Raw genomic sequence first — 18,784 nt, forward strand, 5'->3', positions numbered from 1 at the left:
CGCAGGCAAGCGTCGTCGTGTCGCCAGGGGCGGGGCAAGACCGTACTTTCGGGTTTAGCGCCGAAAGGGAGCGCATGGTGTGGCTCTCTGACTCTCACAGTTTAAAATTTTGGCTCTTTTTGTCGAACTTGTTCGCCACCCCTGCCATAGTCATCTTTTGACTATCAGGGACACTAGAAAAGTGCTTCTTCAGTCACTTTTTAAATAGATTTTTGATAGTTGGCTGGCAAACTGGCCAAGTGAATGAGGAACCCCCTGTAATTGACTAGCCTGTGCCTTTTAACATACTTAATTAGAAGCGTAATGGAAAATATTTTTCTCTTCTGTTTCTGTACTCTGCCTGGCAGGAAATTCCTTCCCTTTCTGTCCTCAGGAAAGCATAAAGCTTCATCGTAATATCAGGCAGCAGGATTTCCTGCTGGCTCTAAAATGGGAGGAGAGCACAGCAAAGCAGCTGTGTGGGTGATATCCAAGGCTAGCCACAAACATTATGCCTGAATTGTATTTTCCTCACCATGCAGGATTAATTATTCTCACCAGAGCCCTACACGAGCCTTCTTCTCCATGCTGCAGTTAACATTTCAATAGCCTAACTCACACACTGGTCTGAGGCCTTCATTAAAGCATTAAGTGCTTTTCTTCCGAGACATTTAGAGAATTGTCAGTAAGAAATGTGTTTTAATAACTGCTTTGCCAATTGGAACTTAGAATAATTGCTCTACCTTTGTAATTTCCTTTACTACCTCCATACAAGTCACATGGAAGGTTAGTTTTGGTGACCTATTGTCTCTGGTGGATAGATAAAGGTTCCCTTCACACATCTGTGCTAGTCGTTCCTGACTCTAGGGGGCAGTGCTCATCTCTGTTTCAAAGCCAAAGAGCCAACGCTGTCCGAAGATGTCTCCATGGTCATGTGGCCGGCATGACTAAATGCAGAAGGCACACGAAGCGCTGTTACCTTCCCACCAAAGTGGTCCCTATTTTTCTACTTGCATTTTTACATGCTTTCAAACTGCTAGGTTGGCAGAAGCTGGGACAAATAACAGGAGCTCACTCTGTTACGCAGCATTAGGGATTCGAACCGCTGAACTGCCAATCTTTCTGATCAACAAGCTTAGCATCTTAGCTACTGAGCCACCTTGTCCCTGGTGGATAGAAGAAGTGAATTACACTTGTCCCCTTGGTGAATGGATCTAAGAAACAAGCCTTGATTGTTACTATGACTTACAATCAAGCTGCTCCTAAGGGATGCAGCCAATGTGACCTAGTAGTTGAAGTGTTGGTTCAGCAGTGACAACACTCAGCTTTCGGCCTCTCTTCAGGCAGGGAAGTTGCCTTGGTGACATTGGTCAATTCACTCTCTTTCAGGTCTACCTATCTGACAGGGTTGTCACTGCAGGAAAAATTGGAAAGAGGGAGCACTATGTGTCCTGCCCTGAACTCCTGAAGGAAAAGCAGGACATAAGAGATGTAACTTTTTGATAGAGAAGGACTGCAAGAACCTGAGCATCAGAAAGTGGCTGCTGAAAGAGTCAGCACTTTGTGATACTCTGTTAGACTTCCTCTGGGAGTTCTATAAAGGTTTCTCTCTCATGATGTATGAAGCAAAGGCTATGTTTCACTTTCATTTTCTATTGTGCTTGATATTCTTGTGAGAACTTCTCAGAAACCTTCAAGCAGCTGGAGCAAATAATTCAAAATGGACTTTAAAAAGTATGTTGCGAGCCTTTTACAGAATGGATTATTACTGAATTTCGTTGTCACAATTATCCTGGCAGTGATTGAAAAATTTATGGAACTTGAATTTATCTGCGCACCACAGCCATATAACAAAGCTTATTTTGGGATATTTCTTTTGGCCCCAGCTGGCATTTTCTTCTTCCTGAATGTTATTGTTCAAGGGTATGTTTTAAACTCGGTCGATGTTAAAAAGGAGAAGTGGTACTGTATACTATGGCAGACTTCCTTCCCTCCCTGGATGTGGTTTGTGATTGTGTTGTTGGACGGAAGGTATCTTCAGTGTGCACTGAGTACAAATCATGATCCACCAAAAAATTCAACCAATTTTGAAATACCAGTAATATCTAAGGTAAGCTGTTGTTTTGTCTTATATTTCATCTGAGACTTGCCATAAAACCCTGGTAAAATTCTCGTAAATTTGAAATTTGATTTGAACATATAACGTTTGTTTGGGTGTTTGCTCATTAGTAAAGAAAGGCTAAGCTACACTGTGGAGCTCATATTGAACTCCTAATAGATGCTTGATATCGGGAAAAGAAGCTGGGTTTGGGGGGGTATTTTAGATTTGAGAGAGAAAGAGAACAATATAATCCTTTCTCTTCTAGTTGCTTTCCCATTCTGCTGTAACTGGAAAGTAGGAAACATTAATTTATTCAAATGGGTAAACATGGAAGTATGGATGAGAAGCACATAACTGTTTATCCATCTTAAGTCAATAAAGGAATTGGAACCCTATTCAACTTTTTTTTTACTTTTAGCTGTTTCACACAACTAACAGACTTCTTCAGATTAGTCCATGATGTATTTAACACCAAGTAGTTTGTATGCCACTGAATCATATGTTGCAATTTAGTTCTTATGGAACTTCAATAATTATGATACAAGCAGATCAATTTCTTCAAACAACTTATATAATAGCTTGATTTTCGTTAGATTCTTTGTGATGATTTCTTTTTCCTTTTGTCCTGATTTGAAAGTCTGGTATGAAAAACTGCTTCCCAAATGTACACTAAAAACAGCCTGTTGAAATAAATGATCTCCATAACATTTATTGTTGCACACATTTTTAGGAAAATCTTAGCTTTCTTGGTGACCTCAACCCATAAATAAACTAAAATAATTAAATTAAATTAAATTAACTGTATGAATATTGGGCATCTGGGATATCAAAGACAGGGTTCCTTTTGCTTTCAAATTCTGGAATATATTACCAGAGTGATATTGTTAATGAACCCTTTCTTTTTACCTCTTTCAGATTGCTGGATTAATCTTGCTCTTATTTATTACTGCACTAATGCTGTTAAATTATCTTTTGAAGTCCCAGAAATCTAACCCAGAGCCGAATCCACCTGAGAATCCAGGTAATCTTCAACATACGATCACAATTATACCCAAAATTTCTAGGCGAGCAGTATTTAGCTGAGTTTTGTCTCTATATGACTTTCTTGCCACAATCAAGTGAATTACTGCAGTTGTTTTTTTAAAATTATTTTTATTTTATTAAAAAAAGTTAAATGCAAAACACCAAAATATTTTAGGAAAAAACCAGAGAGGAATAAAGCAACAAAAAAGACATCGAAAAGAAAAAGGTGCAAGAGTAGCCAGATTGTTGGGGGCAATATGCTGACTTTGTAAACCGCTTAGAGAGTCCTGTAAAGCACTGTGAAGAGGTATAAAAGTCTAAATGCTAATGCTATTGCTATCTAAAAAATAGACTTATCCATACATACATATCATTGTCTGTAGCTGAATGTTGATTAATATATCACAACAATATTAGTTTCCCACCCCTTGTGAAACAGGCCCAAAGGATTTTAATTTACTAAACTACTAATTCTATTTACAAATTGTTAACCTGTCATCTATAAAGTATACCAGTAAGAAGAAAGCTCTTGATATAATTGACAGGAAGAACAATAATAATACAAAAAGACTAGATTAAAATTCCAAAACCCTCTGTAAATGGACTGTTATTGTAAACAACTCATAGCAAATTTATCACGGCTGTCAGGCCTGCAGCTTTCTTTTGGATCTTTGGCCTGCCACACTTTCCATTATTCTACTATGCCTTTTTCTATTGTGAGAAAATGGGAGGGGGGATTGTACAGAGTTACCTACTGTGTAGCCAAAACAAAATTCTTTCTAGAAAGCCAAGGTCATCCTTTGTCTCTGCATCTCTGCACCTGACCAGAACTGGATGGGTAGAACTGCCAGCATAGCAGTGGAAGATTGGACCACGTGCCTTCAAAAGCTGTGGTGGAAGCTGTGGAGGCTGCAGAGAGGGAACGCCAGCTGGGAGCCAGGCACAAAGAGCCGGCCCCTAGGCATCCCTCACAATTGGCTCTAACTGCAAGATGAAGCCACGGGATTTACTTCCCCTAAGGAGTTGCTATTGGAGCGACAGAGGTTGTGGGATCAGCCTCGACCCATGAGTGGAGGGGACCAAAGCAGACCCCAACCGGGCATTCCAATGATTGGGGACCCCAGCCACCCTCATGCAGTCAAGTCTCTGACCGCCCCCCCCCCCAAGGCCAATTCAGACAACTTAATGTGAGTGGAATCAACTCTTGCCTTAGCTCCGAACCACTGAGGTGGACCATATCCCAGCCAACATTCGCCTTCCTTGGTTGAGACTTTGCAACACAATGGAGTGGGGATTTATGCTCCTTCCATACAGCGACAAGCAGGTCAGCCCAAAACCTCGTCGCTGGAATAAGACCAATGGCAGCGCCCCTTCACTCTGGGGTGCAGATGGCCCATCAACTGGGATGGGGAAGTCAACCCAGCCAGCAGCAGAGGGTGTGGGGGATTTCGTCCCCTAGCCAGCCACCAATGTTTGGTTTCAGCCTGTGCGTCAACCCCAAGCGCCTGCCCAACCGCCCGCGCAAATCCAGGCAGCAGCCCCGCCAGGTCCCGTGTCCCCTCAATTTTGGGCAACTTTTGATGGGACCCCTGGGAAGCTAACCTATTTCCTAAATTGAGTCTGGGCGCACATTGATCAATTTGGGGATCAATGCCCTTCTGATTGAGAGCTGATTTCAGTGATAACTGATGGGATGAATGAAGGAGAAGCGGCTGAATGGATAGCAGAGCTCTACAATGAGGCGACTCCTAAATTAGAAGATGCAGATGGGTTCGTTCAGCTGATATGAATCCAATTTAGCAATGTGGCCCAACGAGTGGAAGCAGAAGAGCAGATCCAAGGATTGTGACAGGCTGGCTGTCCCATGAATGAATTAGTTTGGGAGTTTAGAAGGGCGGCTGGAAAACTAAGGGACTGGCTAGAATGACTCCTTGTGCGCATGTTCAAAGATGCCCTAGATCCCAAACTGAGAAAGGCATGCAGCATAAGGGGGGTACTGGCGATCTGAAGGACGCGGTTGCTGTGTGGTGAGGTGGAACTTCCCCCCATTCCCTTGCTTGCTCGAAAAAAAAAAAAAATTGCCAGCTGTTTTTAGAGTTACTTTCAACTCGGCTCGGAGAAGCGTGGCTGAAAGGAGGGGGATTCCCCCCCCCTCAGACAGGCGGCTATAAACGGTTTTGCTCTCTGCTCTAGAGGAGGAGGAAGGGAGAGAGCCAAGTAATGAATCCACGCTCATAACAAAGGCGGATCTGGGACTGTAATTTTATAAATGAGGTGATGATCTGGAAACTTTGGAAACTTTGAAAACTTTCCGTTATGCCTTTCAACTCCGAAGCTGGCAGGGCAAGATGGCATACTTCCGTCGTCCTCACAGACACTGAAATTTGACTCGACCCATAGGAACTTCAGGCATCTTGTCTTTGTCTCCGTGACACTCAGATAAATCTCTTGTTGTATTGGACTCCGCTTGGAACAAAGGATTTTATTACTCTATTGCCAGAAGCTATAACTAGAAAGAGCTCCTTTCTGCTTGAACTCCTTGCCTCCTAATCTCTCTTGGCTGTTTTCCTCTCTAATTGTTTCCTCTCTGTATTGACTTTGTACTTTTCCTGCTCATCATAATGCCACCTAAAAGACCACCCCCGGGGAAGCTGTGCTTTGCTGTCTCCGCCCCGACATCTACAGTATCCAGTCCCAGTGGACAACAGACCTTAACCTCCCTGTTGCAGCCTAAGCCTTCTGAGACGGACTTCCAGCAGATGTTTCAACAAATCTTAAAGGGACAGGAGGACATAAAAAGTCAACTAAAAGAGATGAAAGAGCAGCTTAAAGAGAATCAAGACCAGACGAGTAAAAACTCACAGAGATTGGATCTTTTGGAGGAGGGGACGGCTGAGATGAGAGGGGAGGTGAAAGGGGTGCAGAAGGGGAACCAAGAGCTTGAGATCCACCAGATGAAAATGGAATTTGAAAGAATGTCCTTTTTCCTTAGGTTTCAAAATGTGGTTGAGGCGGATGACGAAGATTTAAGGGACATCATGACAAACCTTTTGGCTGAATATATTCAAAAAGAAAAACAACAGATGGGGTGGGACTTGGATCTGGTTTATAGAGTAAACTCAGCATACGCTAGAACACACAATGTTCCAAGGGAGGTACACATTAAATTTCTTAGAAAGACTACAAGAGATGAGATTCTGAGTGCACAAAGGGGACAAGCTTTGAAATATCAAGATAGAGAAATAACCATTCTGAAACAGATCCCTAAGAAAGTGAGAGAGAAAAGAAAAAAACTATTCGCAATTAGCGAAGAAGTTATACCAGAAGGGGGTGTGGTTCAGATGGTTGATGCCTGAAGGCATGTTAATATTCTGGGAGGATACAAGAGTTAGAATCAACACAACCACAGAGGCTCAGGCCTTTATGGAAAAAAATAAAGTACTCCTAGATAAATCTGATGATTCTACACCAGATTTACAGGACACAGGAGGGGCCGGAGCCCTGCCCGCGGGGGGAGAAGGGGCAATACCAAGAAAACTCAGATCACAAAAATGAGTAAGAAAATCTGCTTGATATAAATTGATTGAAATTATTATTTGAATTTACATGCTGACAAAATATTGTTATTTAGTATTAAACTAATTTATGTATAAATGAAAATTATGAGTACGAGGGGTGGGGACACCTCCTACATATTGTGACTGCCAAAATTTGTAACTTATTCCACCATCCCTTTCCTTTTTATTTTTTTTAAAAACAAATAAAACTTTGTTTAAAAAAAAAGGGGGGTACTGGAACGGATCCAGAATTGGTACAACACCGCAGTCATTCTGGATCACAAACTTCACCTCCATTGAAAGCCCACTGCCGAATAGCCATCTAGAAGACCTTTGGGCTGCCGAACACAAATGAAGCAAGCTGAAACGCCTCCTCCCAAGTCTGCTGGAGCAATAAAATGTTACCGGTGTGGTCAGCATGGTCACAGAGCATCAGAATGCTTGGCCCAAGCCCCAATCCCACAAGCACGCACCCAAGCCACCAGTGGGACAAAAAAAGCCTCCCAAAACCACCCGAAAAGAGTCATCTTGCTCAACAAATGGAAGGATCCAATCCCCAGCCTGAGGAGACAGACTCCGCCAGATGGGGAAACCCCTCCCAGTTCAGAGGAGAAAAAAGCTGCAAAGATGACCCAATGGTAAATGAACTCATCTGCCCCTTTGCCAATAAAGCCAAACTCATAGTGCCCAAGATGGGGGTAGAAGGGGAAGTTGAGGCAGCTGTGGACACATGCTGCACCCGTTGCTTAATCAGCATGTCCATCGTGGAGCATCTAGGCATACGCACAAGACCCTTTGCCAATCCCATCCGGTTTGAGCAAGTGGATGGGATGATAATTGGAGGCCCCCCCGCCAAGCTAATTAGCGACTTGGTGAAGTTGCAGATAGGACGCCACTATCAACTTCTCAGATTCATCATAGCACCAAAAATGAATGAATCAATAATCTTGGGGCTTGCATGGTTGGACAAATGTGCACCTACTATAAAGTGCAACCCTACTGAAGCCAAAAATGTACTCCATGGCTCCTAAAGAGATGGCAGAATTAAGGAAATACATCGAAACCAATTTGAAGTGGGGCTTTATCCAAACAGCCAAGTCAGACGTAGCAGCCCCCATGCTTTTCAAAGAGAAGAAAGACAGGGTGGGGGGTTAGGCTCTGCATTGATTTCAGGGGATCAACTTTGTTTGCATAAAAAAACACCTACCCCTTACCCCTCATGAAAGACATGTTGAACCACTTGGCTAAAGGCAAAGTGTTCACCAAACTGGACTTGAGAGAGGGGCATTATCACATACATATCAGGGAGGGAGATGAATGGAAAACCACCTTTAACTGCCCCCTTGGTAGTTTCCAAGTCAAAGTCATGCCATTTGGGCTACAAGGGGACCCTGCAGTCTTCATGCAGTTCATTAATGAGGTGCTGCATGAGCACCTGTACAAAGGGGTGCTTGTTTACGTTGATGACATCCTCGTCTTTCGGAGAGCCTAGAAGAGCACATAAAGCTGGTGCAGCAGGTCCTGAAAAAACTTCTAGCTGCCAAGTTCTATGCTAAACTATCAAAGTGTGAATTCCAGAAAACTTCATTGGATTACCTTGGCTATCGTATTTCCAGCGAGGGGCTAGAGATGGACCCAGGAAAAGTGAAAGCGGTGCTAGACTGGCAACGCCCATGTACCCACAAACAGCTACAAAGCTTCCTTGGATTTGCTAACCTCTATAGGCAATTCATCCTGACTTTTGCAGGGAAGAACTTGCTGGCAGATGCCTTATCAAGAAAACCGCAGTATGACAGTAGGAGGGAAAAAGTGATTCACCCCATTATTCCCCTCAACCAAAAGGCAGCTCAAGTCATCACCAGAGGCCAGACCAAACAGCAGCCTACCCTCAGCCAGGACATTCTGACTGCAGCAATGAAATTGGTGCTGCCAACTGACCCCTGGCTCAACGACAACAAAGACATCCTGATGATGAGAGGTGGTTTAGCCTGGAAAGGATCCAAATTGTTCGTTCCTGCGAACTTGAGTGACTTCCGGTTTGTCCGTAGGGCTTGTTTTTGCCCACCTGAGCCTTCAGAGAAGCCTTCTGAAGGCCCCTGAAGGCCCCGTAAGGCAAAAAAAATGGCCCTATGGACAAATTGCAAGTCACTCAGGTTCGCAGGAACAAACAGTTTGGATCCTTTCCAGGCTAAGTCCCTCTTATCATCAGTATGGCCCTGTTGTCATTGAGGCAAACCGAATATCCGGTTTGCCCATAGGGCCAGTTTTTTGCGCTCCGGAAGCTTCAAGCTTCTGGAGGGCGAAAAATGGCCTCAAAAGAAGGCCAAAGTCAGCTGGCTAACAAATGGCTCCACATGCCACATGTGGCACACGTGCCATAGGTTCACCATCACAGCTCTAGATTGTATAGATTAGTTATGCTTATGTGAAACCCCCACATTATTCTCTTTTCAGGATATGCTTTTCTTCTGAGTAGAGGCTGCCTGTCCCAGGCCTGCAGCTTTCTGTGGATCTTAGGGGTCTAAGCCTTTTAGGGTGTCAGGGGGTCTATTAAATAATAACTCAAATGGGGAAATGCCTAGATCTAATTGGGGCTAGGTTCTGAGGTAAAACATGGGCTATGGGTACCTGTGTTTTTCCGAAAATAAGACCTGGGCTTATTTTGTTTTGGGGACCAAAATAAGCACTTGGGCAGGAATGGCTAACCTTTTTGTCCTCGTGTGCCGAAATCACACACACGCATGCATAATAGCTCACACGCGTGTGCCCACACTCACAATGCAAAGTGCCCCACACACCTGCACAAGCGCACACTCCCTCTGCACCCCCTGCACTCCTTCGCATGCATGCAACTGTGTCGCGCCCTGTTTTGGGCCTAGCAGGCCACCCTGAAGCCTCCTGGGACCAATAACTGGTTGCGTGGGAGGGGGAGCGCCGCACCCCGCCTCCGTAGCCCATTTTGGGCCTAGCAGGCATCCCTGAAGCCTCCTAAAACCAAAAATAGGGTATGGGGGGGCGCTGCACCCCCATGCTCCCCCCACCCCCGTGCATGCATGCACATCTCCTGCATGTACAGCAGAGACCAAAAAATCAGCTGGCCGGTGGGTGGCAGGTTGGACACCTGCCTCACCTTGTCTATCCAAACAGAAATTGATTCTCATTCATGAGAACTTTTTAAGGTTTGGGTCAGGTCTACATACTTTCTAACAGGAGGGGATAGGCAAAGTTTGCTTCAGTCTTACAGTAGAAACAGAGTAACAGAATGGAGTATTCTAGGATTTTGGCCCTTGCCACACCACCGCTGTTTTCATTCCTCTAAAACTCAAAATCCATTTGGAGATGCTGTGTAAGGAGGGGAGGGGTACTGGGTCATGTGAGTGACGGGCCAGTGTGACAAGCACACACAACTGAACTGGAGCTATGTACATGTGTGCCAGCCCATCGCTTGCTCAGGGTATTTCGTGGGGTAAATTACGTGGGGGTCAGAGATGGCTTCACTTGGGCTGACATGTTGCTCCTAATAAATAAGTAGATTTCTTTTTAAGCTTGGCTAGAGGCTCACTACTTAATTAGGACATCCATTGGAACCGTGACAGCAAGCCAGCTCTGATCCCACGTAATTTATGGCCCAATTATAACCCTGTTTCCCCCTCCCCCCAGAGTGTTTTATAAATCACATTGTCCAACAGAGCACTTTTGCGGGCTGTAGAGATACAGCCTGGGATACAGCCTTGAGCAGTGACATGCAGTCAGGTGAGGCAAGTGAGGCAGAGCCTCACCGCTCTCATCATGAAAAGAAAAAAAATGCAAAAGGAAAAAGGTGAGAGCTGAGGTGAAGCTGACCTAGTTGCTGCCTCACTGTGGATGATTCTGCTTAACTGTTTAAAAAAAGCCTCTAAAAAGTGCCCTCTACTATGAGGCAGGAGAACTGCATGCCTCATCTAGTCTGACTTTTTAGGTGTTTTATGATCACGCGAGCAGAGTTAAGCAGAGGCTTAAAAGCCTAAAAAGTCCTGAGTAGGTGAGGCACGCAGTTCTCCTGCCTCATAATAGAGGGCGCTAGTTCTTCCTGGAAATCAGTGGCAGCAGAGTAAGTGACGAGTCAAGTGCAGTCATTGGTCCCTTCCCTTCCAACTCTGTCATTCTGTTTAAAGCTGCAGCGTCGCGCCCACTCTTCCTCCTCTCTGCCTCCATTTCTGATGCCCCCCACCCCCACCCCATGCTCCCTCTTTTCCTTCAGATTTCCTTTTTCCTTTTTTCTTTAATAAATGCAATGCCAGTTGCCATTTGGATTGAGTCTTCTCTGTTGAGTTAACCTTGCATGAATTGCAAAGGGAGGAAGATTGGGGAGGGGGGGAATGCGAGCCTACCAATGCTTCCAACAAATAGGTGGGTTAGTCAGTGGGGTGTCGGGGGAGAGGAGAGAACACCTGAGTTCCGCCACGGGCAAAAGGAAGCACTTTCCCCATGCGAGCTTTCCCCGCTGCCTGGGCCAAGCTGCAAATGGTGGATTGGCTCAGATCTGGCACTTCTTGGCGGGCTGGAAGGCAAAGGCAAAAGAAGCAGCTGGCGAGGTAGCCGGGAGAGAGCCCAGGAGGAAAGGTGCGCACGCGGAGGAGAGGAATCTAAGGCGAAAGCAGCACGTGGCTCTCCCTGGACAAGCTTTCTCGCCCCTCGCTGCTTTTCTCCGATTGCTGCATTTTGTTGGAAGTTGCCCCATCCCCTGCCAGAGTGTCAGTGGCAATAGTGCTTTATTATCCGAGGTGGGCTAATAATAGAATTCAGTCATTTCTGCTGAGCTAAGGCCACGCTTATTCCCTTTTAACCGCCTGAGGTTCCTTTGGTGACAGACGGGGATGGCTGCTCCCCCCACAAGCTCCAGGAGGAACACGTTTATCTTCATTGTTTTCTACCCACTGCTAGCTAAATAATACCTGTGGTGCAAAGCGGGGTGGTTGAGCAAACCTGGATGTGAATTACAGTTACCTGCCATTGGGGGCTTTAAACATACTGCTGAGGGATACACTGGGAGAAAGAGTAGGAATTCCTCCTCCCCCTTTGCCTTTCACCTCTCCTCCTCCTCCATTCCATTATGCAAACATCCAGTGCAGGCAACTTATATTAAATTAATTATTAATATTTAACTTGCCTTAAATATATTCCAAAACTTCTATCCAGGATTGTAGGGGATGATATGTTTTCAGTAGCGTATGCCATTCCCTGCTAAACTTTATTACTGATAGCTGTTCATTTCCAAGTAGAACTGAAGTAGAATATTAATTCTTGCCATTTTCTATGCAATTGCAAAAAGATCAAAGATATCACAGTCCTCCCTTCATGATGATCATTTGTCGTGTTTTAATAGGAGACAGGTAGTCCTGAACCTATGACCAAAATTGAACCTAAAACTTTATTTTGCACAGTAAGACAGTTAAGTGAATTTTGCCCCACTCTACGACTTTTCATGTTGCAGTTGTTAAGTGAATCACTGCAGGTGTTAAGTTAGTAACATGGTTGTTAAGTGAATCTGGCTTCCTCCATTGACTTGGCTTGTCTACTGTCAGAAGGTTGCAAAATGTTAAGATGGTTGCACAAAGTGATCAGGTGACTCCAGGACACTGCAACCATCAAAAATATGAACCACTGGCCAAGCATCTGACTTTTGATCATGTGACCATGGGGATGCTGCAATGGTCATAAGTGAAAAATGGTCTTAAGTCACATTTTTCAGTGGTATAACTTTGAATAGTCACTAAATGAACAGTTGTAAGTTGAGGACTACCTGTATGCTGTTGAAGTACTGAAATGTCTTTGTTATATTTTGCAAATGTAAAACGTTTCTGTTCCTCAGAATCTTGGGTTATGATGCCAGTGCCTCACCAGCCATCAACCTCACCCCAAGTCACTGGACTTGAGCAAGGTATGCATGGGATGTGCTTCTGGTTGTGGCTGCCGTGTTGCTCCATCAGTCCCCACCCCTTGCCTATGGCAACTCGAGAGCAGGCCAGGGATGCTGTGCGAGTTGACATTAGGTGCTTCACATTTTTTTCCACTTTAAAACCCAGCTTTTGAGTCAATATTTCATATTCAAGTTTCTGAAACTGATATGCCTCCTATTGCTTGATGTGCCCATTTCTTCAGTTGGGTACAATATTAATTCATGTTTATCAAAAAATCCTTGGGGTTCTCCATAACCTACATCTTTGTTCTTGGTAAGAAAATAACACACCTTCAAGTTTGTCCCAATGAAATGGCATTATCTTCTTCAGAATATCTGTTAGGAAGGAGTGACCTTCTCCTTTTCTCAAAATTCTGACAGGGATTTTCTTCAATACAATTACATCTATATTTTCCATTCTTAATTTATATTTGAAGTGATAATCCGAAATGTAGCCTCTTGTTCTTACAAAATGGACTAAAACATCTCTTGGTAATTTTCTCAAGGTGGCAAATCTGGAGTTTAGCCTGTATGTTCTGTCGACTTCAAGGTCCATTTTCTTTTCTTCCTAATTAGCTAACCATTCTTGCTCTAATATCCTCTCCAGGCAATCCTTAACATCATAGCTGGAATTGCTTCTGCTGCATTCTTGAGATTTGAATATTGCCAATTACGAATAACTGAAGACCCTTGGACAACTTTGGACACATCTGAGAAGAGGAATCTTGAAGACTGCAATTTTTTGATATGAGAGGCCAGAGGTTTGGGTCCCCTTTCAGCTGTTTGTTTTTTTAAAACATACCTTGGTTTTCAGCACATTTTGATATTTGCTTTTTCCTTTTCCTTTTTAAATGTGAATCGATTAGTGAATGCAGATTTATTCTACCCACTTGCTAGATTTTGAAGTGGCTTTTTTGTGCTTTCTTTTACTGCTTCAAAGGTGGTATTCAGCTGGTTGGCACCTGTTCGGGTGAACCAGTAGGGGAAATTTGACTTTGAAGGAACCAGAGACAATGATTGTGGTGCTGTTAGTTTTACCTTTTAACTGTTTTTCTTCTTCATCTTCTATATAGTAGATAGATGTCAGATTAAATGGGTTGGTTAAACAGAGTTGTAGAAGTTCATAAACTGTGTTTGCTTCACAATGGCAGGAAACTATATTTTTTTTGCAGACTTTCTTTTTTTGGTCTAGTTTTGTTTTTGTATTTTCTTTGCTTTTCTTCTTTGGAGTTTGTATTTTGAATAAAAAATTAAAATAAAAAAAGTCTACAACTTTTCTGTTGAGCCTAGGAAACAATGGATTGCAAAAAAAGGATTGCTGCAGCTTACAAACATAGTTGGGGATTACAAGGAATTGTAATGTGAATTTGATTCAGAGTGGTGAAAATATGTGGAAACACTCTTTATTAAAAGTTCAAGCAGGAGGCACATGTCTTGGAACCACAAGAGAATTGTAGGAAAGGAACTACACTGAGACAGTGTTGTGTTAGAAAAACCAGGCCAGAAATCTCTAAACAGTGTTGCCACAAAAACCAAACTAGAGACTACTAGAATAACAATACAAATGTTGACTCACAAATACCCAAGCCAGAGAAATAGAAACTATGCGCATTTTAAAAGAACCTTCTGATAATAATTACAAGGGTATCAGAACCATTAGAAACAGCTGCAAAATAATACAAAGACCCACGACTTGCAGAAAGAAAAGCTATTAAGCTACTTTTAAGGGTAACGAAACAAAGAACTGATTAGCTAAGGGCGAGATATGAAGATTTAATCATAAAATAGTTAACAGGGAAAACATTGGACACATAACTAACACATCAGAAGGCCCTAAGGTTCATCCTCAACCCATGGTGTTTACCTTTAGGACAGAGGAATAACTAACGCAAGACAGGATTAGAACCATTAGCAAGTGCACACACAAAAGGAAAACGCACAATAGCCCAAAAAAGACAAAGAACTTCAAAAGGGAAAATAGTATGAAAATGTACACTTAACTGTATATCGGTGTCAGCTCACCCAGGAATGCTGACCCACGTCACTGCTGGATTTACTTTCCTGAAAAATAAAGAGATCTTGTTTTCACTTCGCCGGTGATGCTCTCCCAGCTGGGAAATTAGAAGGAAACTCTCTTTCCATCCAACAGAAGTTAGAGATCAGAGGTTTTGGGGAAGGAGTGGGGAAAAAATAAAACAGGTCAAGATGGCAGATCCACCATACAATTGAATTTCTATCTCTTTCATGTGCTGGGACACATAAAAACCATAGAATTACAATTGCATGGTGGTGGCCAACACACACACACACCATACAAACAGCCATGAATACCCCTGAAAGAGGTGTTAGAAAGATTGTACATTTCTGGTACACAGCAGATTGATGCTATAACTTCTGGCTGATGTTATACTTTTCTAGCCAAAATTATATCTGCAAAAACAACTGCAATTACAACTGTTAATGTGGACCCAGTTTTAAATCACCTGCACATTTCAGTTAGAAGATGATGGCTACAGTTATTAAATTTGTAAAAAATGACAACTGCAGAATACCGTTGGAAGAAATTTCCCCTGTTTGTTCCCAGCTGGGACATACCACAGATGCTGAGAAGAAATGGATGCAGAAGCCAGCTGCCAGAAAGTGGAATTATTTTAAAGTAGGAAGGCAAAAAGCAAAAAATGTCACAACTTGAGTGTTCCTGACTTGCAAGCCCTTGGGAGTGTGAATCTGAGCCTTTAATGCTTAATTCCCCTTTGATGCTCCTACAGTATGATGGGTTTTGATGTGTTTCTGATTGCCCTGGGTTTTGTTTTCCTATTTTCCTGGGTTAATCTTGATCCCAGGTCTTTTATTTTTCCTGTCCTTGGAGTTTAATCCTGTCAAGGGCAGGAAAAAGGGAGTTTCGGTTTACCTTGGAGAGTTTATTCTTAGTCTGATTCCCTTTATCTTAATGGTTCTACTTAAGTATCTCTGTGGTCAGCTTTGTTACTTTTGTAATAGCCATTAGCAGGCTGCTCTTTCCTTTCAGCTGGCGCTTCTTGGTTTTCTTAAAGGAGAAGGGCTGGTTTGAGTCTTTTGGCCCTGTTTTAGTGGTTCCTGGCACTGTCCTTTTCGGTGCACTTCCCACAATAGGATACCCATATCAGTATTTGTCTTTGCTGCCAAGCATAAATGACAGAAAACCTCTCAGAAATGCCTTGAACATTTGTGTACAAATAACATTCTTCTTCTAATTTGTCCTCCAAGGACAAAAAGAGAATTTGAGATTGCCACAAGTGCTCCAGACAGTTGCTTCTCATGTGAAGACATCAAGACAAGTTTAGAGATTTGGGAGATGAAGGAATAACCATGTCAAAATCGCAGTTGCTTCTTTTAAAAAATGACATTGTGTTCATGTACTTACTTTGCTAAACATTTTTGAAAATTGCTTGTTCACTGTTTTTTTGAAATTAATAATGTTTGGATGGACAGGTTTTACATGCTGGATAGGTTTCCTTCAATCCTTAATAAAAGATGTTTTAAATACAAGTTTAAGGACTTAACACTTTTTGTTTGGAATAAACAGTAAAAGGATGACTAAAATTTTGATTCCAGAAAGTGTTACACATGTGTTCCCAGGTTTAGTGTGTGGTCATTCACTTACACACTCATAGCCCTGAAAAATAGCCACACTCAAATCATTTTCAATTGAACACTGAGCCAAAACTGGTTCTTTAGAATACATGGAGACCCAGTGAATTTAAAATAACTGCAAAACTTTACTTGTCACAACATATATATTTGCTCTTTCTCATAGGCACCCTGCCTTGCTCCACACCCATTACCCACGTCCTCCTCAATAAGGCTGGCAGGTACTAGTCAGAGGGCTGGGAGCTGCCAAGTCTTGATCCAAAGATGAACCAAAGAATGGGTAGGCTTCAGGAGTCTTTTAATCCACTTTTAAGTTCTTGCTTTGTTGATTCTCAAGTCTGGTAATTATGGTGTAGAAAGTTAGTATCCACCCCTCTCCTAGAAGAATGAAATATTCTAGGAAATATTGAAAAGGCAGAATATCATATTTTCCTGGATGAGAAAAGGATAAATGTGTTTTTAAAGACAAAGAGCAGCTCCCTGTTGTTGTGGAAAGTAAGGACTCTAAGACCAGCTCTTTGCAAATATGGTAAAAGAGTACATGGAAAAATACAGAAAAGACAAGAATAAAAGTCTGTTAGTGGGCAGTTTATGAAACCCAGACATCTGCAAAAATAATAAGAAACTGTCCCCTGTCCTTGACTGATTAAACAGGAAACATCCATCCTCCCTGTCTGTGCCTAAAGATAAAAATACCACATCAGCAATTCTCACAGCAACCGTCTGCATATTTCTCCTTGACCAAAGTTTGCACTTATAATGAACCACAGTTTGAGGCCTACCTCACTGCAGCTCCCTGCCCCCAGATATTCGGTGCCTATTGAGCAGGACTAGGCCACCTTATCTACAAGACAAAATATTTTAATCTCCATGGTGATGGGATTAAGACATGCCCCTCCAAGACATAATAGGATGAACCAATCTAGCAGTTCACCACATGGCACAAACACCTGGGGACATTCCATCACCCCCCAGACTTCAACCAAACCTTCAAAGTTAGCTATGACTGATGCATAGCCCATGGGAGTCTGACAGCAACCAACAGAATACATGCTCTTGCCGCAGGAACAAGAAGCTTAAATTCAAATCCCAATAGAGGGTATAAATAACCCTCACTCTCCACTTCATGTGTTCAGTTACACCAGGACTATGTGCTTGATGGTTTTGCTCCATTAAACCATCTTTCCAATCAGCCTTCATGTTTTCAGTGTCTTTCTTCCTGCTTGGAACTGTGCCAGATGGATTATATCTTCCAACAATGGATAGGAATTTAGGAGACATTTTCTATGTGCTCGGGGCTAATTTCCTTTGTCAGCTCCACGTGATGTTTTCCCCTTTGTTTCCCTATTGACTTGGTTCTTTCTTAACTACTTCCCCTAACCTAGAGGGATCTTTTAGACAAGATTTCTTGTTATCCACCATGTCTATATTGCCTGCTTGATCTTTAGGTATGGCAGTGTGGAAAGTTATCACCCAGCCCTCTCCCAGAAAAATGAAATATCCTAGGAAATATTGAAAAGGCAGAATATTATTGAGAGTAGCTCCCTGTAGCTTCCTGCCTCCACCCACTTTGTCAATGGGCCATTAAGAAGGCCAAGCCAGTCCCTTTACATAATAAAGAGTTCTCCCATTCAGCTCCAGGGGGATGGGATTAAGGCATGATAATATTGGCCCTTTACCCACCACATGGCATCTGAGAACTCAACCAAATCTGGATTCAAAACGCAGCCTAGAGAGTTGCCTCTGCATGGCCCCATGGGAGTCTGACAACCAATCAGAAGACAAGCTCAAGATCAAAGGCCAGAGATTTATTTATTTATTTCTTAGCGCTTATAGACTGCCCCCTCTCCTGAAAGGGACTTGGGGCGGTGTACAGTCCATCTCAGAAATACATCATGAATAACTATAAAATTTAGACAATTAAAATTATTAAGTAGATAGATAAATAAATAAATAAATAAGAGGAGGATAAAAAAGATATACAGAACTGTACTGCTAAGTAAATAATTTAAAATGTAAAAATTTAAAACCCCAACAGATATCCTATAAAATTGAATATAAAAGAACAATCCCCCTAAAAAACCAGTAAGAAATATGTATGCCAGGAGGTAGACGTTATCATTATGCCAGGCCAGCCAGTCAGAACAGGTGTGTCTTCAATTTCTGTCGGAAGGAGCGGAAGTCGGTGGTGGTTCTAATGTCGGGGGGGAGGTCATTCCAGAGGGTTGGGCCCATCACAGAGAAGGCCCTACTCCTTGGTGTCGCCAGTTGGCATTGCCTAGTGGACGGCACCAGGAGAAGCCCCTCCCTGTGAGAGCGAATTGGCAGCAGGGATGTGTGTGGGAGGATGCGATCCCGCAGGTAGCTAGGCCCTGTGCCATGGAGCGCTTTAAAGATGGTGGTCAGAACCTTGAAACGCACCCGAAAAACCACAGGCAGCCAGTGCAGCTCGCGCAGGAGCGGTGTTACGTGGGAGTACCTGGTACTCCCCATGACTGCCCGCGCGGCTGCGTTCTGGACTAGCTGCAGTCTTCGGGCGCGTCCCAAGGGAAGCCC

The 18,784-nt window shown here is 43.1% G+C and overlaps 1 long non-coding RNA gene across 1 annotated transcript; it reads left to right on the forward strand.

Moving 5' to 3' along the window:
• The first annotated feature begins 1,382 nt into the window (after nt 1-1,382).
• Nucleotides 1,383-13,926, forward strand: LOC309384707. Its single transcript, XR_014174105.1, has 4 exons — nt 1,383-2,089; nt 2,996-3,101; nt 12,512-12,580; nt 13,206-13,926. It is a non-coding gene; the product is annotated as an uncharacterized lncRNA (long non-coding RNA).
• Nucleotides 13,927-18,784: the final 4,858 nt, after the last annotated feature.

The sequence above is a fragment of the Natrix helvetica genome, assembly GCF_964273705.1.
Source record: "Natrix helvetica genome assembly, chromosome: 1".
Classification (NCBI taxonomy): domain Eukaryota; kingdom Metazoa; phylum Chordata; class Lepidosauria; order Squamata; family Natricidae; genus Natrix; species Natrix helvetica.